We start from the raw sequence: 23,639 nt of genomic DNA on the forward strand, positions 1-23,639 counted from the left end.
AATGGGGGTGGGGGGGGGCACTTCTGTCATAGAAGGGCAGCTGGTGACAGGTGCCCAGGATAAAAAAAAGAAAGAAAGAAAGAAAGCAAAAGAAAAGAGGACTGAGAGGAACAGAGTGAGCCTTGAAGTACAATAGCCAGAACCAACCAAATGCTGAAAGTGAGCCTACACCTGCAGGAAGCGGCTCCCCTCCTTTTTTAGAACACGGAGATGACACAAACAGCCTTTGCATCATGACCTTACTATGAGGATCCAGTGAGGCAGTATATAAAAGGCACCCAGAGCTCTGTATGCGATTTAGCAGCACTTAATAAATATTCACTGGTTAGTTTCAAAGTCAGCTTGCCACAGATTAGAAGTACCTCAAGAACAGTCCTGATTGCTTCAACTGATGTGAGAAGACCTACCTCAAATGGGGGGGGGGGGCACCTTCTGAGAGCAGCTCAGACTTCAAAAGGGCAAAGAGGGAAGGTCATTTGCCTTTGTTCCCTTGATATCCCATCTTGCCCGCATAACTTCTCTAAAATCAGAACCAGCATTACTAAGCTTCTGTCTCCAGGAACCCTCCAGATTTTCAATGCCAGATTGGGACTGCTAAAATGCCCATCTCAAGGACTCAGCAATCAAGGGTTGTCAGCCTCTCGGCTGTGGGGCAGTTCTTGATACTATTTCAATACGAACTGGCTTAATAAACTAGCTGGGCGGTGGTGGCACACGCCTTTAATCACAGCACTCGGGAGGCAGAGCCAGGCGGATCTCTGTGAGTACCAGGCCAGCCTGGTCTACAGAGCGAGATCCAGGACAGGCACCAAAACTACACAGAGAAACCCTGTCTTGAAAAACAAAGCAAAAAAACACTATATATATATATATATTTTTTTTTTCATTCTATCACTTCTGTTCCTCTAGGGAACCCTGACAGAAATCCCTTGACAGATGTTTTTTAAAGGCTTTAGTGCTTTTCAAGTTTCCAAAATATATTTGTACTGAAACTTCAGACTTGGAAAACATATGTATAGCACATCACTCTTTCAACACAATACTCAATTCCTGTATTCCTTTGCCATGAATCTGAAATGCCCAGGTGTGAGAGCCTTCTCTCACCACCTTTTAGGCAATCCCCATCAAACAATTTGAATTGGCAAGTGAGAAGAAATATGGGGGGGTTGGCCTTTTTTAATTAATGAATCAGTTAAAAAATTATTTTTTTTGTTTTTTGAGATGGAGTCTTGTTATATATCCCAAGCTATCCTGGAACTTACTATGTAGCTGGCTGGCCTTGAACTTGTGATCTCTCCTGCTTTGACCTACCTAGCGCCATGTACTGCCATGCTGGGTCACACGCCTGTTGCTGCCATCAGAGACAGAGCATCTTTAGATTTCTCCTCTGTCTCTGTCCCTTTATTATGTGCCAGTCACTTCTCCAGTCATCAAGAGCTAGTAACCGATATCATTTCTCCTTTCCATAAAATGATCATCTCTGTGTACTTTGAGTGGCAAGGAAGTATTCCCAGCACACCCGTGGGATTAAGGGAGGTAATACAAACACTGCACACTCTTTGTGATTTGGGGTTATTTCCTCAGAGGTGGCCCACTAGGTAGGTCTTGACTTCCTGCTTTCTGTGGTTCCCTAATGTGACAACCACTTTATAACCTCACTATGAGTAGGTGCGACATTTAATCAGATGATCTTAGAGAGAGAGAAAGAGGGGGGGGGAGACTTTCACACAAACTCCATGTTTGGTACATATGTGAAATTCCCACAACTTGAACACAGGCTCTTTCTTGACACCCATTCTCTTTGGTCTGTTCTAGACATTTCTCAGGTGTAAAATTAGTGGCATGTTAACAGTGTCAATATTCAGGAAACTATTAAACGCTAGTGGGGTATTCTTCCAACTGTCAAGTAAACCAAGTATAATTCAAGTATAGAGAACATTACCCACCCCATGGTAGACCAGCTATCCATAAGGGAGATTCCTGCAGGAAGTGTGGCTAGAAAAACTGCAGTGGCATCTTTAAAGCAGAGGCTTCCCAAGTCAATGAGTCTCTGAAAGGCAGAGGCGGGAGGAAGGCCAAGGGAAGTCAGAGACAACTCTTTGCCAGCATTCCTCTCAAAGTAAGCTTTCACTCCCCATCTTTGATCCTTTTAAAATTATCTTTCATTTGGTATTCGTGATAGTTTGAATGTAATTGGTTCCCAAAATCTCAAAGAGGTAGGCTTTGTTGGTGTGGCCTTTTTGGAGGGAACGTGTCACTGTGGGGGTGGGCTTTGAGGTTTCCTATGCTCAGGATACAGTCCAGTGTGTGAGTCGACTTCCTCTTGCCTGCAGGATGTAGGACCCTCAGCTCTAGCACCACATCTGCCTGCACGCTGCCATGCTCCCCATCGTGATGATAATGGACTGACCCTCTGAAACTGTGATCGAGCCCCCTCAATTAAATGTTTTCTTTATAAGAGTTGCCATAGTCATGGTGTTTCTTCATAGTAATAAAAACCCTAACTAAGACAGTGTGTGTGCCCGAGAGAAGGAGAGAGAGAGAGGAGAGAGAGACAGAGAGACAGAGAGAGACAGAGAGAGAGAGAGAGACAGAGAGAGAGGGAGAGACAGAGACAGAGACAGAGAGAGAGGAGAGAGGGGGGGAGAGAGAGAGAGAGGGAGAGAGAGAGAGAGAGGGAGGGAGGGAGAGAGAGAGAGGGAGAGACAGAGAGACAGAGAGAGACAGAGAGACAGAGAGAGACAGAGAGACAGAGACAGAGAGAGAGGGAGGGAGAGAGAGAGAGAGGTGGAACACATGCCATGGACTAGGTATGCAAGTCAGAGGACCACCTGAGGAATCAATTTTCTCCTCATACCCTGGGGATCACACCTGGGTCCTCACACTCAGCAGCAAGTACACTCAGCCTCTGAGCCATCTCCCCAAACTTTTTTGTATTCTTTTTTGTTTGTTTGATTTTAGGGTTTTGTTTTGTCTTCCTTTTTGAGACAGGATCATGTAGCCCTGACTGTCCTGGAACCTGCTATGTAGACCGGTCTGTCCTCAAACTCACAGAGATCAGACTGCCTCTGGGATAAAAGGCATGCACCACGGCACCCAGCATTTTTGTTGTTGTTATTTTTTAGATGTTAAAATTTCAGAAAAGATGGAAAATAAATGAACATTCATTTACTTTTTATCAATTGTATGTGTGTGAATGCATGTATATAATATAATAATAATTACATATATAGTAACCAGAACACTATTACTCATCATGGCCCAGGAATTTACCATGGATATAACATTGGTGATTTTTTCCTCTTTAGATGGGGTCTGACTTTGTAGCTCAAGTGAGCCTTGAACTCATTATGTAGCCAAAACTGGCCTCCAAGTCTCCCAGGCTCTGTCAGCCCAGAGCTAGGATGATGGATATGTGCCACCATGCCCAGCCTGTGATCATATAATGTTACCACTCCTTCCTCATTTATTAGCCGAAGTCTTGGCTTTCAACTCTTATAAACCACATTTGAGACCCCAAAGACTCTTCCCCTGGAAATACAACTGTGCACACATACAGAGGGATGATCATTCCTCCCCCAGAGCAGAAGCTGCCACATTCATGGTCTCCACGTCTCTCCCTCCACCCACTTGCCCCCTCCAGCGGCCCTGCCTGTGGAATGTGCCGCTCCTAGCACTGGGTCAAAGAGCTTCAAGTGTGTCAGCTCACTTAGAGACCCCACTATCCTGAGGTAGAGCCCGCCAGTGTGAGGGTGAGGAAATGAAAAACACAGAAAGGCAGCTTGCCTAAGGTCACCCAGTGAATGACAACCACAAATCTGGACTCAGATCCCCTTGACCTCAGAGGTCACGCTGCTGACCAGCCAGCCTCCTAAACCACCGAATTCTCCTTTTCATAGACATAGACGGTGGCCACAGCAATCCTAATCGATCACTAACTCTTCATCTCCCCCTGAGTTTTAGCCACACATAATTAAGAGATCAGAGAGGTGTGACAAAGCAGTGATTTGAGGCTAGAACTCATCTTTGTCTCTCCATGCTTCCCTTCCGAGGCCCACGATGGATGTCCACCGGATGCTTTTTCAAAGAGCAAAGGCTGATTGGGAAGATTCCTAGATGTCAGCTTCGGGAGGCTCTTCCTGGGAGTCACTTGTCACTGTGAGAGCCAAGATCACGGTAATGGAGCTCACATGCTAGAAAGCTCAGCTGAGCAATGCATACAACCCCTGGGACAGCAAACCACACAGGCAAGCATCCAGGTCTCAGATGGTCCACTTTTCCCACAGCTCCTCTCTTGAGCTGAGCCTACACTCTAGGTAACCATCAAAGTCACAGCTGTACCCTGAGTATCATATTAAACAAGGTCAAAGAAGACAGAGAAATACACAGGAAGCAACTGATGAGGATGAGATAAAAATATGCTCAGTGGAATATAATGAAGGGTAACCACCAACCAGGAAGGTCAGATGCAGAATAGGTTGCTGGGGAATTCAAAAAATTTTTGTGGGAAGCTGAGGCAGGAGAGTCATGAATTTGAGGCCATCCTTGGCTATGTGTTGAAACCCTTATCATAAAATAATATTAATAATAATGAAGAAGAAGAAGAAGAAGAAGAAGAAGAAGAAGAAGAAGAAGAAGAAGAAGACGACGACAAAAAAATTCTAGGAGGAAATTCTAGAGACTGCATAGAATTCTGGCCCTTTGAAATTTTCCACTATTTCATATTTTTCCTACTCTGTGTCTGTATCTGCATAATTTTCATCAGACAAAAGCAAAAGTATCTTTGAAAAACCAAATGACATAGCAGGGAGACACTCTTTTTACGAAACCATGTAGAATTCTAACTGAGAAAAAGCCATCACAAAAAAAACAGTAAAAAGCCAGGAAGCCATGGGTTGCTTCCATCCTCAAAGAGAGAAATGAAGCAAACTGAAAACCCAAGCATTCCCCCAGATTCTCTCGGAGAACTGAAGGGAGAGAGAAGATCTGCGGATGGGCGACGGGAATACCCATGCCTACGACTTACCAGGAGGAGAGGCCATCCTGGAGCCAGTGAGAACTGTTCGGAACTCTCACCTGGCAAGGGGTGAGTCGCTGGAGACAAGAGTAGGGGCTAGTGTGAGAGCGACGGCCTGCTGGGATCCAAGCCTAGGGCACTACACTTGCACTGCATTTACTCCGGAAGCCAGATCAGACTGGCTCTGAAGACAGAGAAAATCCACCAGCTTCAGGCAGGGGGGGGGGGGGACCCTTTCACAACAGGCCCCTGAAAAGTAGCGATTTTCAAAGTCCGGTACATTCTGCGCTCCTAACCAAGGCCGGCCGGCCATGAAGGGACACTACTTGACTAGGGCCTTATCTTCCCTAGGGGGTCAGGGCAAAACCAGGGCTCTAACCTCTTTGTCCTCCCAGTCTCACATCTGAGAGCAGAAAAAGAAAGGTCAAGAACTGCTTCTCAAGGTCACATCCCAAGAGCCCAAGCCCCCTGAGAGTCATCAGAAGACTCCAGAACACTGTCCTGTGGTGTAGCTTCTCTTTGGGCCACTGTTGCAGTGACAGAAACCTGTGGCATCAACAGTAGAGATTTATTCTCACAGCATTGGAGGCTGAGGGTAAAAACCAAGACGCTGTAAAGGCCACATTCTCTGCAGCACTCCCTTGCCTCTTCCTGGGTTCTGGTGGTCCTGAGCTTCTGTAGCATTCCTTCGCTTTTACCATAAAAGAAACACAATTTTACCTCTCCCCTTGTGATAGCTAATGTTAACTGTAAAGGTGACAGGATCTGGATTCACCCTGGAGACTAGCCTCCAGGCATACCTGTGAGGTGTGAGGTTAGCCTCTGGGCATGCCTGGAAGGTGTGAGGTTAGCCTCTGGGAGGGGTCATCTTGATTGGGTTAACTGAGGTGGGGAGAGTCAACCTGAAAGTGTGTGGCGTCTTTCCCAGGTTTGTGTCTGAGACTTCACACAAAAAAGAGAGCTGAACAGCAGCACTCAGCACTTCTCCCTCTCCCTGACGGTAGACTGAGCCCGTGCTTCTGTCCTCTGCGGCCTTCGCTTTCCTGCCAAACGGAAAGCCAAAACCAGCCCCTCCTCCCTCTAGCCGCTTTTGTCAGGATAACTTATCACGGCCCACAGAAAAGTAACTGACACAGCTCAGCGTTTCAGCTGAGCCCAAGATTTAAACTAACACAGGTGATTGACAGAGAAACGACCTGCAGATGCTTTAATAATATTGTGTGATACCAGAGCCCGTAGAAGGAAAGGGCCTAGGTCCATTTGGTGCCAATAACAAATACCTCAGACTGGGTAACTGTTAGAGTGTCCAAATTTATTTCTTATAGTGCTGGAGGCTGGGAAGCCGAAAGGTTTGATTGTAGTCTGCTGAGAGTCCATTCTGCATCCAAGATGTTCCCCTGAATGTCAGGACCCAACACAACATGAGCAGCAAAAGAAGCTCCTGCCCAAACATCTTCCACATTGGCATTAATGAGTCAGCGAGGGTGCCACCCTTAGCACCCTAACATGACCCATTGGACCCCACCTCTTAACACTGATGCTGCACTAGACATTCAAATCCCAACACATGAATTGGGGGGACACTGTCAAACCACAACAGAACTGAAGCCCCAAAGAAGCAATTAGACATGAACAGTCATACACTGAGCTGGACCAAGAATGAACAGTGAATTGCCCAAATATGATTAGGCTGAATGAAAATGAGGACATGACTGCTCCCGGGTATGGTTGAGAAGGGTTTTCGTGTAGATATGAGGGAGGGTTCAGTCAAGGCATCTGGAAGGGTCCACACTGAACTGGACCATAAGAGGAAAGAGGCTGGGAGAGCAAGAGAAGAGAAGAGAGGGCAAGCTGGCCAAGAGAGGAGCCGTGGACCAAGAGGCTAAGAGAACCAAGCAAGATGCCAAGATGACTATGCGGCCAAAATGGCTGGGTTATAAAGGAAATAAAGAAGCTGGGAGAAGAGAAGCAATCTCAACCCCTGAGATGGAGAGGATTAGAGTAGGGGACAGGCAAGAAGGGCTGGGAAGAGCCACAGGTACTGAGTGAGGCTGGGAGAGCTGGCCTGCTCTGCTTTGATATGCTAATAGACACCCCAGTTAGCCATTTGTCCCAGGTTTCTTTGAGACCTAACAGTAGTCTAAGAGGCTTGAGCTAAGAGTTAATTGGGTGGGCTGGGTGTGGTGGTGGCAATGGAGGAGGAGGAGGCGGCCTTTAATCCCAGCCCTTGGGAGATAGAGATAGGTGGATCTCAGAGGGGTTTGAGGCCAGCCTGGTCTACAAAGCAAGTCCCAGGACAGTCAGGACTGTTACACAGAGAAAGCCTGCCTCAGAAAAAAGTTAATTGGATGGAAAAAGAAGGAAGCAGATAAGGTTAGCTGAACAAGATTTGTTTGTGCAGAATTTTCTCAGCTTTGGCTTTGTATCCTTGATTTAAGAATGCTACTTTGCTCCTGACAGGGGGAGTGCACTGTCCATGCAAGGGAGGCAACTTTTATTTCTTGTTTTCAGAAGAACTAATAGAAAGGCCGAATCATCTTTTGTTACCTTCTGTTCTTTCCAAGGGCTTCTTACTAAATAGAATCCTCATATCAAGGTAGTAGCATGCAGTGGGGTGTCATGGCCTAAGTTCCTTCAGTCCTGTGTCTTTGTTTCTGTGTGTTTTCTTACAAAGGTATGCCACTGGGGTTAGACTTGTGGCTCCATTGACAGAGCACTTGTCAACTACACCCAGAGCCAGCTCAGCAGAACACGAAACATGGTACCATATGACTGTGATCCTAGCGATCAAGAGATGGAGGCAGAAAGCTCAGAAACTCAGGGTCCTCACGAGTTTAAGACCAGCTTGGACTATATGAAACCCTGTCTCAACATTGTGTGTGTGTGTGTGTGTGTGTGTGTGTGTGTGTGTTTGGATTTAGGGCCCTCCTATATGATTTTCTTACTAGAAATTTTGGGGAGTTTCACCAGAGTCACCATATAATACCAAAGAAACTGGGGGTCCCTCTTGGAGTTCTTAGTTTTATTATAAAGAATTCAAGGACAGACTCAAACAGGAGCTTGAGGACAGGTTCACTAGAGTTTAAAAGAATAATCCCAAGGCAGGCAAATTAAAAATTATGGCAGTTGCTTGATGGAGAAGAAAGAGGAAGGGGAAGCCATGCTGTTTGAGTTAAGCTGGTATGGAAGTCAACCAACCACATGGCAGACAACCGGACACACAGCAAGGAGTGAGTTTTAGTTTAGAGAAAGAGCAAGGACGCCCAAAGCATGCCTCTTTCCCCTAAATAAATAAGCCAGCATTTTTAGGCTCTGGCCAGCATTTAGAAGAGAAAAAAAAAAGAAAGAGAGGAGAGAGAGAGAGAGAGAGAGAGAGAGAGAGAATTAAAAAGAAGAAAGTTATACTTTTCTGAGTCAGTACTCAGACTTAGCCAAATTTCATGGCAGCTCATAGGGGACTGAGCTGGGAGGTAGGAAAGCTGGGAAAGAAAAAATTGTCTCATTGGTGGGTTAATTATTCCTCCTACTTCTTTAGCATAGTTTAAGATGAACATGCCTTAAAGGTGGTCTCTTAACCAAGTGTTGACCTGCCTAACTGGAGTGCTGGGTCTCCACCGGGGGCCAGAGATTCCATTCTCTTGGACAGAAAGATGTAGTTTTCCCTGAATGGGCCTTTCATGCTGCTGTGACATCCTTTTCTAAATCATCTCATCCTAATAACAGGTTCTATACATGTAAAGACCCTGTTCCCAAATAAGCTCCCAGGCTGAGGTTCCAGGTGAGATACATTCTGGTTGTCCTCCAGTAAGATAAGAAAAGCACATTCTCTGCCTCCGGGTGGACACACATTGTTGCCTCCCTTAAGAGCACACCCAGCTGTGTCAGTCCCTGGTTAAGGGTCCACTCTTTAGGAAGGTAGGTTTAAGCTGTGCTAAAGAGGTAAGAGGAATAATTAATCCTCTGATGAGTGATAGGTTTCTGCCAACGAAAAAGGGCAGATCGGACCAGATTAAAAACAGGTAAATGAGCAGGGCGGTGGTGTCACACGCTTTTAATCCCAGAACTGGGAGGCAGAGGCAGGTGGATCTCTGTGAGTTCCAGGCCAGCCTGGTCTACAGAGCGAGATCCAGGACAGGCACCAAAACTACACAGAAAAACCAAAAAACCCAAACCAAAGCTATACAAAAAAACAGGTAAATGTAGGTTTATTGGGTATGCTCCTGGATGGATTCACCAGTCCCAAAGACATGGCCAGAGAAGTCAAGCACCCAGGCAAAGGCAGGGAGGTTTTATAGCTCTTAGGTGAGGGATGATGACATGCCAGCCAGGAGCTGGGACTGTGCCCAAGTATGGTCCAAAGCTATGCCTCTGGGCGAGCACCTGGTGGACTGGCCACGGAAGAAAAGCAGACCTGGGCTTTGGGTCCTTTGTTCAGAGTTTTCTCAGTGTGGATAGGTTTGGGGGAAGTAAGGCAGATGAGGTTTCCAGCTTGTGCCAGGGCAAGCAGGGGTTCCAACCAAACAATGAGATCATGGATTTTTTTCCTTCCCAGAACCCCCATGTCCCAGCATAATTACTATAACTGCCATGAGATACTTTTAAGTGTGTTCATCTTTTTGAGTCCTGACCCACAAAGATAGAACTCTCTTTTTCTTCTCTTCTGTCTTTCAGATGCTGGCCAGAGCCTCATCGTGATTTTTCTGGTGCTCTGGGGCTTTGTTTTTTTTTTGTTTTTTTTCCCACTCTTTCTCTAATGTTCCCTCCCTGCTTGTCTACTGTGCAGCTGATCTCCACACTGGCTTCTCTCTCGTGGCTTAGCTTTTTTTCTTGTATGACTCTTGCTTTCTATTTGTGGTGGTTTGAATAAGAATGGCCTGCATAGGCTCATATGTTTGAATGCTTAGTTATCAGAGAGTGGCACTACTTGGGAGGGATTAAGAGGTGTGGCCTTTTTGAAGGAAGTGTGTCACTGGGGGGTGGGCTTTGAGGTATCTAAGTTCACACCAGTCCAGTGTCTCTTTCTTCCTGCTTCCTGCAGAACAGGATGTAAAACTCTCAGCTCCTTCTCCACTACCACGTCTGCCTGCACGCTACCCTGCTCCTCACCATGACAATAATGAACTAGACCTCTAAAACTGCAAGCTATCCCTAATTAAATGCTTTCCTGCTGGGCAGTGGTGGCACATGCTTTTAATCCCAGCACTCAGGAGGTAGAGGCAGGCAGATCTCTGTGAGTTCAAGGCCAGCCTGGTCTCCAAAGCGAGTTCCAGGAAAGGCGCAAAGCTACACAGAGAAATCCTGTCTCGGAAAAACCAAACCAAACCAAACCAAACAAAACAAAACAAAAAGCTTTCCTTTATAAGAGTTGGCATGGTCATGGTGTCTCTTCACAGCAATAGAACACTAAGACACTATTTAAATCTAAACCTTGTACCAAGACCTCAAATGTGCACTAGTGGGACTACTAGACTTTTTGTTCCTCTATCCTGATATCACATTGAATAAATCTTTCTCTGCTTTTCATTTTTACTTCACTTCTTTAATTGGCTTATTGAGGACCAATGTCAAAGCCTGACTTGTAACAGTTACCAAGTCCCAGTGTCTTCCCTTCATGACTTTGGTAACAAAGTTTCCTCAAAGACTCATGTATAGAAGTTTCTTTTGCCTACCTGTGGCACTATTGGAGGTGATAGAAAAACCAGGAGGTGAAGCGGCATAGAAGAATTTTATACCACTGAGGGTGTGCCCTTGAAAGGGATGCTGGGGCTAGGCAAGATGGTTGATCAGGTAAAGGCACTCACTGACAAACCTAAGGTCCTGAGTTTGATTCCTGAGATCCACATGGTAGAAGCAAAGAACCAACTTGTGCAATCCATCCTCTGACTTCCACTCATGTGCCACCGCACCTGTGCCACCCCGCCTTCCATCATACATACAAAATAAATAGATAAAATGTTTTGTTTTAAAGTGGGAGGACATTGGAATCCCATTTCCTTCCTCCCTTTCCATTCCCCTACCTCCTTTTTTTTTTCTTTCCTAGCACCTTGAGGTGAACAACTTCCTCTGCTCCATGTTCCCAGCACAGGCACTGAAGTACCTGGGCCAATCATGAACTGAAGCCTCGGAAACAGTGAGCCAAAATCAGTATTTCCCCCTTTAAGTAAGATATTTTGTCACAGCAAAGAAAAGCTGGGTAACAAATCTGTTAACCCTGAAAAAGTCTATGGTTAAAATCACCCAGCCATGCAGGAAATCACCTTGCACACATCCCCACTTCCACTACATCCCCAACTCCCACCCCATCCTCATCCCTCACTCCCATCCCCATCCCTCCACCTCACGCCCATCCTCACCCCTCATTTCTACCCAATCCCCCACTTCTACAATATTCCTATTCCTCTGCCACATTCCCCTATCCTGTTCCCCCATCCTTCCCCACTACCTCATTGCCCCACTCCAACCTCCATCCCCATCCTCCACCACATTCCACCCCCACTGCCTACCTTATCCCCTGCCCCACCTATCCCCATTCCCTACTCATCAACCACCTTTAACCCACGTAAATGCTTGTGAAGTACCTTGGATGTGAAGGACTGTCTATGGAGGACTTGAGGGTGAGATATGCAGAGTCTGATTTGATTTTTGGCCATAGTGGGAACCAAGACGCATGTGACGTTTTACAGGAAGTGGTAAATTCTTACCTTGGGGGACCTCAAGGCCTGAGCTCACAGGCCCTGGAAACTAGAATACAGCTATAGAATGGTTTACTGAAAAAGTCCCTTGAGGGTCTTGTGGTCAAAAGGCTGCTCTCCCCATTAACGTGGCTTCTGTCAAGACACCTGGAGTTGCAGGCTTCGGCCAGGTTATGCTGACCACATTAAGTATTTTCACAAGAGCCTTAAAGGTCACTGTCTCCATGACCACTTCACACTCCTCACTTCAGTCAAAAACATCCCCCCACCTCTGTGTCTCTTTACTCCATAACAGATGAGTAGGGTCTGTTTGCATTACTCCATCCTTCCAAAGTCCAGTTTTAGCTTTTGAATCTGCTAAACATATGTATGGTTCTGAAGTGAAATGGAGATGGGGTATTCAAGCCTCATCGCCCTGCCTTCCCCCACCCCCGAGTTTCTCTTTTGTATCTGTGTACCTCTTTTCACATAACTGGCACACCCACACACTCTTTTCTCTTTTCAATATCAAGTTCAGTATTTCCTCCTTTGCTTCTTACCCTAAACATTGTTATCCACCAGCAGCCCCCTACTACTCACTTTCTTCCCTTCTTGTGCTAGAACATTTTTCCTTCATGTGGAATCTACCTATGCTGGGTAGACATGCCTTGTTGCTGGGCTATAGGGAATATGGAGCTCCTTCTGGATCCTCTACGTCCTCCTGATCCTGAAGGTTATGAGAAAGTGCAAGACAAGGTTCGGAGTGGGAGTGAGATTATCCTGCAGTCAGCCCTCCTGCCTGTCTGTTAAGGCAACCACAGCTTTGGAGGTATCTTTTGGGGGAGAGATTTTGGCATTGACAGATTATGAAATGCTGCAAGCCGAGAGCTGACTTCTGTGCCTTCTGCTGATCACAATAGATGATTTTAGTCTGTGTGTGGCAACTCACACCTGTAATCCCAGCACTTGGAACACTGGGGCAGGAGGATCAGAAGCTCAAAGCCATTGCTGGCTACATAGTGAGACTATATCTCAAAGAAAACAATGGGGTACATGGGACTGGAGACTGGGGTCCTGGCTCAGCAGTTAAGAGCACTCACTGCTCTTGCAGTGAGTTCTGTTCCCAGAACTTACATGGTGAGTCACAACCTTCTGAAACTCCAGTTCCAGAGGATCTGATACATATAGAAGAGAAAGCACATGCTCTTTAAACATTGAGGCGAAATCCATGCAATATAAAATGTCCATTTTGATCACTTTAGAGTATACATTCAGTAACTTTAGGACATTCACTAGGTCGTGTATGTGTTACGAGAAACCTCATTCCTGATTATCAATCCCTTCTTGTTTCCCTTCCTCAGCCCCAGCAGCCACAGAACCTGCTTCATGTCTGTGGATTTGCCCATTTTGGATTCCATTCCCAGCATCACTCAGTACTGGTTTCCCTTTTAGGATTGAATATCTGTCATATGGGTGTTCTGTAGCCTGTTTGTCCATCCACCAACTGATGGACACGTGGGCATCTTCCACAGTTTAGTCTGGTCTTGTGAACAGTGCTGCTCAGATGCTCAGATGCAAATCTTTGTTTGAATGCCCATACTCACTCTTTGAGAGTGCTCCTAGGAATGAGCAACCAGATCTTATGGTAACTGTTTACACATTTTCTTTTGGAGAACACTGGAGCGCAAAGTTTGAGCCTTGCACATGGTAAGCACGTGTCCTAGCATGTTTTCCCAGCAGAACTGTTTCCTCACCAGCCACATCATTTTACACCACCAGCAGCCAATGTATGAGTATTGCAGCTTCTCCACCTGCCCATTGAACATCTTCTTTTTGAGATAAGTTTTCTCAATTTAGGCGAGGCTTTCCTGGAACTTAGAATCCTCCTGGCTCTGCCTGACTGGTGCTGGCTTGCCTGAGTGCCTGCCTTCCTTCTTTCCTCCCTTCCTTCCTTCCTTCTTTCCTCTCTCCTCCCTCCCTCCCTCCCTTTTGATTGCAGCCATCCTAGTGGGTGTGAAGTGACCGGAACTTCTTTCCGCCCAGGCTGGAGATGTCCCCACTTTTGTCTTTTGAGGCAGCAGTGAAACTTCCAGGCTCCTGCAAAGGAGACGGCTCTGTTATTGTTTTACTGACTTGGTGACTGGAGGGGCTCGTGACTACAGGCTGGAATCCTGTTGTATGCTGAGTGTGGTTTTGGCTGATGGTAGAGCCCCAACACAGCACTGCCCTACTGATTTATATTGAACTGAAACCCACACCAATCCAGAAATCAATTGAAGCACTCTGATTACACACAATGGGTTTGTTCTGAGGATATCTGGTATGTAGTAGATTTCCTGATACTGATCTTATCATTCTGAAACTCTTTTCTGCACGATATAGTATAAAACACACACACACACACACACACACACACACACACACACACACACACACGTTCTTTACTGGGAAAGAATAAAGGACACTAGCAGCAAGTAAAATTTAGAGAAAAACCCTACAATGTTAAATTTGAGGTGGAGAGACCAGTTTGAAGTCATGACTGGAAAAAGAATGATTTCTGAGTTCTGTCCACTGAAGGGCACAGAAGTTCTGACAAGCTAGTAACCATGGTACAGGCGCCCCTGAGTCCTATACACTTCACCACTACAGAAACCAAGGCTCCTTGAAACAGTAATTGATCCTAGGTTTGGGGCTAAGGATGCATGTCACGAACCTAGAATACCATGTCTGACCCAGAAAGTAAAGTAAAACAGGACTCAAAGATACATGGGATCTTGCCAAACTGATTCAGGAGCTGACCTCAGGCTGCTCAAAGGTGGCACAGTTGGAACATCAAAATGAATAAGGACAACATGCCTAACATGCCTACACACATGCCTAACACTGTCACAGGCAAGATGTGATCAAATCCCCCAGCACTGAAGTTACAGATGATTCTGAACTAACCCAGGTCTTCTGTAAGAGCAGCAAATGCTCTTAGCCACCAACTCATCACCCCAGCTCCCTGATTATTATTTCATTGGAATTCTTGCAGAAACAAAATAACCAACTAGATGTAAAAGGAATGAAACTCCATTCTGTAACCCCCAATATTTTCTCCAGTCAAGTGTCATCAGTTACAGGGGGAACCTGGCCCCCCACTGACCCTTTCATCCTGGGAGGATCCCATAAATTATTGATTATGAAAAGGAATGGAGGGGCTTGGTGATCAAGTTCATACCAGCAGCCTATCTCACATTATTTGATCGCGATCTGATGCAATGAGTGAATCGATGCCCCAAATCCTAAGGCCAGATTCTGCGCTAATAACCATGTTAATAAAGACTAGCACAGACTCTTCCAAAAAGGGAAAATCACAAAAACAAGCAAGAAGCAGCAATAACAAGGCAAGGGAAGATGTAGTTTAGATTAAAGACACAATGGCTAAGCATCACACACGAATCAGGGTTTGAATAAAAAAAAAAAAAAAAGAGCCGGGCGGTGGTGGTGCACGCCTTTAATCCCAGCACTTGGGAGGCAGAGGCAGGCAGATCTCTTTGAGTTTGAGACCAGCCTAGTCTACAGAGAGAGCTCCAGGAGAGGTGCAAAGCTACACAGAGAAACCTTGCCTTGAAAAACTAAAAAAAAAAAAAAGACGTCTGGGGGAAATCTGCAGAGCCCCAAAAGCAGATGGTATGCTGCTATGGCTGCGATCGCAGCATTGTGGTTTCATGACAGGATGACCTTATTAGGAGATGTTGATAGATTTGGACGTGAGGTATCAAGATGTCAGCAGTTTGCTTGCCAATTGTAGAGAGAGAGAGGAGAGGGGGGGGGGGGAGTGTGTTAATGGTTATGGGATAAGTCAGTCCTTATACTCTTCTTTAAATCTACAGGCTTGAAGTTTCAAAACTGGAAGTCCTGGGGGTAGGTGGGAATGGCAAAGCACAGAGAATGCTGTCATAGAGCTAGCAGCCAGACCCAAGGCACTGGAGGATGCCTGGTGGGGATCTCTGCACCGTGTCCTGGTTCTGGGCCTCGGAAGCCTCTGGGGGGTCCCAGCCCAATGGTCTAGAACACCTGTTCTGATGTGACCCCTGGACTCTGCAAAGGAAGCCTCCACTTGATACCACTACTGTGGCTCCAAATGGCACCCGGAGCTGGGGAGATAAGCGGGGAAAGGCACATGCTGACCCTGATGACTTAAGTTCAATCCTGGAACTCCCATAAAGGTAGAAGAGACCCGACTCCACAAAGTTGTCCTCTGGCCTCCACATGGCACATATGCATACACACAGCACTATACTTTAAAAATTAAAATAGCATGTACTCACCTCCTTACTCCTTACTCAATTATCTGACCAGTATCCCTTCTGCAGCACCAACTCTCAATCTGTCCATCCTGTCTGTGGTCCAGGCAGTTTGGAGCCCTGGGGAGACGACAGTGAACAAGTAACCACGGTCTCCGTCCTCACAAAACAAATGTGACAAGCATCCCAAGGGGGACCCTATCAGAGATGGTGATGGGGCGAGCTGTCTGAACCGACATTTGAGTGGCAAGCAGTGCTCTGGTTTGAATATGATTTTTGTGTGTCCTCCAAGGGTTGATGTGTTGGAAGGATGGTCTTCAATGTGGTAGTGTTGGGAGATGCCTTGTGCAAGACAGATCATGGAAGAGTCAGCCTTAGCAGGATTTCATATAGTTCTTGAGGGGTCCTGGTTAAGTTTGTCAAGTGTGAATTGTTATCAGAATAAGTCTGGCTTCTGAATTTCTCTAAGTCAAATCGTGACTGCTCCATCTTGTGAGTCCAGCAGGATGTTGTCAGTCATGTGATGTAGCCAGAGGGCACTCATGGGGCAAGTACGTGCTGGTGCTACACTCTGGAATCTACAGAACTATGAAATAAATAAACTTACTTTCTTTAGTAAGTACCGCAGCCTCAGGTATTTTTGTCACAGCAAGGAAAAAAGAGCAGGGAATATAATCTCCAGGGTTTGGGGTGTGTGTGAGGGGCGTGTAGACTTGGAAAGGATACAGAGACTATCAAGGGACACTCTCAGGGTTCCAGTTTATAAAACTGACCATAAGGTGGTGACCTTCATTAGGAAGTTCTAGAGGAGGTATGTGGAGGAGGTGGAGGAGACAGGGATGCATGCAGGCCACTGAACACACACTGGAGAAGCCCACACTTTGCTATGGGTATGTGAACTGTTCACAGATCGGTGGCCACAAAAGCTATGTATGGCAGAGACTTGTGGGGTTTTTTTTTTAATTTTTTAAGATTTATTAACTTATGTGTATGAGTGTTTTGTCTGCATGTACATCTGCACACCAGAAGAAGGAATCAGAATTCACGTGGACTATAATTATAGATGATTGTGAGCTGCATGGACATGCTGGGAATTGAACTCAGGACCTCTAGAAGAACAGCTGGTACTCTTAACCACTGAGCCATCTCTCTAGGCCTCAGGAACCTGTCTTGTTCTTCTTCTAGAAATGACTACTTTTCTCGGGAGGATATGCTCAGAGTGATCTCAATTTCGAATTCTTTCTGGTTGTAAGGCAATTCTGGCAGGATGGGTGACAATTTCTGGCTATGACAGGCTCTGCTGGTTCTTTCCTAAAGGCAATGTGTGTGTGTGGAGCAGGACGTGAAGAAGGAGCTCAGGACGAGCTCAGGACACACACACGTGTTTGGGCACATATACATCCAGACACGATGCTTTGTGGATTTGCTGGACCAGAGGTGTCTGTCAGACCTGCAAGGGTTCAAGATGCCATTCACTCACATTTGACCAACGAGAAGAAGTCCCAGAGTCCATGCTGGAGAATGGAATCCTCCCTCCAACCGCCAACCCCACTACTCCAAAACTAAGAAATTCTCGGTGTAACAATGTGTTGTATGGAGAATGCAACAATGGGATGGAGGCTGTCCTCCAGGTAGATACCTCAAAGGAGTGATGGAAAAGGCTGCACACGGAAGGAGGGTCTGGGGGTGTAGAACAAGCACCCCAGGAATCAGACAATATGAGCAGGTGGTATACTCCCCCCTTGGGGCTCCTGCAACACAAAAGCACAAACTTGGTAACTTAAAACAACAACTTTCAACTGAAGACCCGACCCCCTAAGTGAAGGTGTTGGCAGTGCCACACTCCCTCCAGAGACAAGAGAACAGCCTGGTCTCGCCTCTTCCAGCTGATGGCTTCCAGTGACCTTGGCTTGTGACTGTAACATTCCAATCTCAGCCTCTGCCTCCCCTGTGCATCTCCTCTGAACGTCTTTTGAAGGACACAGCTTGTTGGATTGGAGGTTCATACAGATAGTGGTCCTATGAATCATTTCCTTTCAAGGTCCTTCTGATATTTGCACAGACCCTATTTCCAAATAAGGTTGTTTTCCCAGGAATTGTAATTTGGACATGAGACTTTGTTAACAAACCATCAGGGATGGGAGTCAGTGGTTTAACTTGCTTGCTTTCTGACTTGGTGACGGCATCTTGTGGCAAAGACCACTCATTCTGGAACTACACTGAGAAACCCATCTCTGCCACAAGTTCTCACCACTGTAGAAAACAAAAAGCATTCTGGGAAATGCTGGTAGACTCCGTCTATGCACATGGTCCTCTCTTCAATGGCTGTTCCCACACCCCCCTGCACTTAAGTTCTTTGCTCATTAACTCAGAACCAAAATGTCTTGCCTTTTGTGGAATTTATGGCTCCTGGCATTGGTGTTGCTTGCCTAAACTGCACCAGTCCTGTGCAAATGATCCTTTGGCAATGAGTCCTGGGCTGCCATGTGATGGCTTTTGCACATCAGCTTTGGAACTGTTCTGTCCCTGATGCCTAGAAGTGGGGAGTAAAAGTCACAAAAGTCAGTACATGAAGCTAAAATGTCTGTGGCCCAAATCATCCTGTAAACCAAAGGAGCCACCTCACATTGAACGAGAGGCTCCCATGCCCTGGGCAGGTCTGGATTGAAGTATGTGTGGGAAGTGGCAAGAAAGAAATGTGCTGAAGAGATCTTTCTCTTCCCCTCCTCCACACCCAGATGTTGTAGTTAGCTTTCCCACATTGTAGGGAATTCATAGCACGTCGTGTTTGTTGATGAGCCAAGGTGGGCCTAGCCTCTCAAGGACAGAAGGAAAGCCCTTTGCGACTGCTTGAGTGGGCCACAGAGCAGGGCAGGTGCTGGGTACAAGTCTCTGGGTGAAGAGGAGAGAGCCAGGAGGTGATGTCTATACCTATGGTCTTACTATTCCAATGGATTCATTCAGAGACCACTCAATCCCTTTACACGAAAGGAATTATGGGTGAAAAAATAACAGGGAGCTGAGTCACCTCTCTGCCTTTCTCTGTGTCTTCCCTGACTGAGTCTATCGAAAAAGGTCCTAAGGACAGGGCTCTTCCTGTTGTCCCCTCCTCCATCTGGATTCTTTCACTCTGAGGGTTCCTGGATCTATACCATGATATCCCAATCCCTCATCCTCCCACCTCCCACAACACTTCCAACCTCATCTCCCACAACCCTCAAAGCACCCGCACCCCCAAGAAGCCCAGGGCTGTAGTCTGTGCCTGGGTAGGAATGGATCTCCCTGCCAGCACCTTGCCCCTCCCTTTCGGTAGGCATCACTTCCCTAAGGCAGATGGATCATAACTGTGAACTGGGAGGCCTCCACGTGCTGGACTAATTAAAAGCATTCACTGAAGTACCTCCAGCGGCTCTCTCCCATCTTGTCTGGCTCCCTTCTCCCCAGAAGGCGAGTCACCACCCCTTCAATCTTTGGAGTCAGCTGAGAGTTGAGGGTTCCAGGACTGGAGCTGGATCCCCAGGAGGAATTAAGCCGAGAAAGGAACTCCGAGGGACGGGACCCACCCCCCCCCCCCCCCCCCCCCCCCCCCCCCCCGAATCCCTGGGTTCCAGCACCTCGTACTCCTCCAGCCACAGCGGTCCTGAGACTTTGAAAAGGAAAGCCGAGCAGGACAAACTTTGAAGAAAGCTCCAGCTTTGCACGCAGTTCTTCCGGCATCTGTCCTGCCCCTGGGGACTCCCCAGGGCCACCCAGATCAAAGAGCAGGCGAACGTGCCTCTAGTCCTCTGACCTGCAGCGCCCCCTGGTGGTATCGGTTTCTCTGACAGAGCCCACACTGGGGCCAGGGTGCAAGCAAGGCTTTAGTTTCCCCAATTGGGCAGAGAACAGACACAATTCCTCCTGTTCTCTTTTCTTTTTAAAAAATAATGTGGTTCATATTACCCGAGAAATGTGTACAATTTTTGTATTATGTGTATTACATGTTCTAAAAATTAAAGTACCATACATTTGTTTCTTCAAAACACAGACAAATAGAAAATCCCATATCAATTTGCCAATAAAGATTCAGGGCATCCAGATAAATTTAGATTTAAGGTCCATAAAGAATAATTGCATGGGGGCAATTATTAGTAGTTGATTTAAAATTCAGTTTTAGGTGCCTTTTTGTGCATTTGCTAAATTGACAACTCTATACCCTTAACAGTGTTTTCTAGTGACCCGGACTTTGAGATATCTGGAGACTGTAGTCTCCTAAGCTCTTCTTTTATCCTCAGCTGAAGAGTCTTTTCTGTTCCTTCCCTGGCTTTACCTCCAGGGATGCCCATGCTTCTGGCTGTGACATTCCTGGAGACGCACCAGCCTCAGTTCACAATACAGAAAAGCCGGGGTGGGGCTGTCCTCAGTCAGTCTCAGGACTCTCACTGTGGGTCTAACCCTTCCATGGGACTCCCTAGTCGCCAGCTCTGTCATCTTGCATGTTGCCTTTTAACTGTGACACAGCGGAATATGGCAACCATGGTAACCATGGTGATCACTGTGGGTTCAGTCCATCTCTTCCCTCACTAGATGACAACCTCCACGTGGTGGGAAAACTCATACCTATCAGGATCTCTCTCACATTTTATAGGATATGCTCAAATTGCTTGCACATAACAGGCATTCAAAAACTTCACGATAAAAAATAAACCCCGGAAAAGGAAAGAGTCTCCCATATCTGGTGTGTGGGGATGGAGTAAGGAAAAAAAGTGAGTTTGGGGTTTCTGTGGAGAGAAAGAGGGCTTTGGGTCAGACATACTAACATGATCCCTTGCTCTGCCATTTTCTGGTTATATGATTTTGTGGTCCTTATGATATGCTATAACTGCATCAGCTTAAACCAGTGCATCTTTGTGGTTGAATTTACCTCTGAGCTGCAGTCCTCTCTAGAGGCTGGAGAGAATCCATTTCCTTCCTCATTTCCAACTTCTAAAGACTACCCCCAGTCCTTAGATTCTTGGTTCCATTTGATCTTCAAATCCTTTCCTCTGTAGTCCTATTTCCTCGGCCTCCCTTTTGAGGACCTTTGGGGTTAGACTAGACCCACCTGGGGGAAATTCAGAATAATCTGTTCTAAAACCATCTGTAACCTTTCATCCCCTTCCTTGGTTAACCTAACATACTCATCATAGGCTAGAATGAGGACATCTGTGAGACCAATAGGTTGGCACACAGAACTGTGTCAATGGTGGAATCTCACACAGGCTGTATGCTTATAAAATGGAGTTCCTACAATAGTTAGTGTAGATTAGGAATAGTAATTGTACTAGTTATCTATGGTTATGTAAATTATAATTACCTCAGAACTTAATGAGCTAAACCAATGTCATCTCAGCCCGAATCTGGGGTCAAAAACCATAGTTCAGCTCAGGTGAGTGTTTCTAGTTGGAGTCTTTCCCAAAGCTGCAGACAAGATACATATGAAGGCTCCAGTTTTTTAAGATTGACTGGGACTGAACACTTCCACGATGATGCGTTTAATAGCTGCTGTAGAAGGCCTCAGTCTCTAACATGTAGACCTCTTCACGGGGACACAAGAGTGGCATCCCTCTGACATACTGGTCCAAGCCAAAAACAAAATAACAACAAAAAACCATAAACCACAATGTCTTTTGTTTGGTTTTTAATATAGCCAAGCATATCACTGTTGTTTAATTCTGAAATAAGTAAAACAATACTCAATTTTCTTTATTCAAAAGTATCAGAAAATCCTTTCTCGGGGCTGAAGAGATGGTTCAGCAGTTAAAAACGCTGGCTGCTCTTGCAGAGGACCCAGGCTTGATTCCTGACTATACCTAACAATTCACAACCACCTGTAACTGGATTCCAAGGGATCCAGTGCCCTCTTCTGGACTCCACAAGTACTGCACACATATGGTGCATATACAGATAAGCAGGTATACACACATAAATACAATGTTTTTAGTTAAAGACAATTCTTTCTCAAATGTCACATATGCCCAGGAGGCACCAGGCAAGTGTCTCACATATGACCAAGCCCTCTCACTCCCAAGGGTGGAACTGGTACTTAACCAGTCAAGTGGAGGCTTTATTTCTGAGCCTGGGTTGCTCATGCAAGATGAACAGAAATGATTCATCCACTTTTCAAGTCCTGGGCCAAAAAAGAGACTGCCTTCCTCTCCTTCCTCTCTCTCTGTAGCCAGGAGCTACAGAGCCCAGGATCAGCAGCCCTGAAGGCAGGACCTTCTTTTGGTACACTGTTGAGTATGGTGAAGGGCCTGCATCACTGACAATAGAAGAGATAAAGGGTTATTTCTAAGTCCTGTGTTTTTAGATCTCTCCATTACATCAACTTAAAAGCAATCAAGGATTTCAAACCTATTAATCCCAATATTCATTATTTAACACTAGCTGATGTGATGGAGCCCTTGTCTTTAATGCCAATTCTTGCCAAAGTCTCCTCCCCTTCCTTAAATGATAGGACCTCAGGGACCCTGAGAGCCCTAGAGACCAGTCGACTCTCCTCTTCTGCCCACCTCCCAAAAGTCTCACAGAGTCTGGTAGATCTGAAACCTCTCTGTCTCTCCACCACACTGTGGCTTCAGTGTGCCATGGACTGATGAAGGGAGTGCCCCACAACAGGCCTGTATAAGAAACCTCTGACAGCTCCATTGAAGTTGACCTGATGAACAGCTGTGGAGGGGACAGAGCTGTCAAATCTCGAGAGTCTGAGATCTCTGCTCCTTTCCTAAGCAATCCGCCCCAATTTAGGACTTTTTCTTTCTTCTTCCTTCCTTTCTTCCTTCCTTCCTTTCTTTCTTTCTTTCTTCCTTTCTTTTTTGTTTGTTTTTCGAGACAGAGTTTCTCTGTGTAGCTTTGGAGTCTGTCCTGGATCTTGATCTGTAGACCAGGCTGGCCTCAGACTCACAGATTTCCACCTGGCTCTGCCTCCTGAGTGCTGGGATTAAAGGAGAGTGCCACCACCGCCCTGCAGGACATTTTCATACAAACCGGATTAGAAAGCAAAAGTCACAGCCTAGGTGAGGCTTCCTACTGCCCTGGAGACCTCAGTTTCAGACTGCATTACTCCTTCACCCAGCTCCCTGGAGATAGCTGAGTGTCTTTGGACAAAGGCTGAAACCTAGGATGGGAGCAGACATCACCACTAGTTTGGTTCTGCCAAGGCTGGCCATTCTGGCTTTGCCCGGACTTGCCTCAGGGCTTTGGAATTTTTAGTGGGATTTCAGCTCAGGGTTTTCTGACCATCAGCTTACCGTGTGTGTGTGTGTGTGTGTGTGTGTGTGTGTGTGTGTGTGTGTGTGTGTGTGTGTGTGTGTGTGTGTATGTATATGTAAATATGTGTGTGTGTGTGTATATATATATAAAATTTTCCCCTCCAAGACAGGGTTTCTCTGTATAACAGCCTAGCTGTCCTGGAACTCACTTTGTAAACTAGATTGGCTTTGAACTCACAGAGATCCAGCCATCCAAGTGCTAGGATCAAAGGTGTGCACCCCTCACCCCCACCCCCACCCCCTGCTTGTTTTGACTTTTACATTAAAAAAATTAGCCGGATGGTGGTGGTGCACGCCTTGAATCCCAGCACTCGGGAGGCAGAGGCAGGCGGATCTCTGTGAGTTCGAGGCCTGGTTTACAGAGAGAGTT

At 46.3% G+C, this 23,639-nt stretch overlaps 1 protein-coding gene across 2 annotated transcripts in view; it reads right to left on the reverse strand.

The window, feature by feature from the left end:
- Gpr55 (G protein-coupled receptor 55) overlaps positions 1-17,724 on the reverse strand; it is a 63,411-nt gene extending 45,687 nt beyond the window's left edge. The window contains exons 1-3 of one of the 2 annotated variants that reach the window (XR_004943565.1): positions 17,617-17,724; positions 16,002-16,097; positions 13,679-13,785 (exon numbers count right to left, since the gene is read on the reverse strand). The gene's annotated coding sequence lies outside the window, so the exon portion shown is untranslated. Of the gene's footprint in view, positions 1-13,678; positions 13,786-16,001; positions 16,098-17,616 lie in introns of those variants that run through there. The other variant, XM_036172740.1, reaches the window with a different exon arrangement.
- Between the last annotated feature and the right edge of the window lie 5,915 nt (positions 17,725-23,639).

This window comes from Onychomys torridus, chromosome 23 (genome assembly GCF_903995425.1).
Source record: "Onychomys torridus chromosome 23, mOncTor1.1, whole genome shotgun sequence".
Classification (NCBI taxonomy): domain Eukaryota; kingdom Metazoa; phylum Chordata; class Mammalia; order Rodentia; family Cricetidae; genus Onychomys; species Onychomys torridus.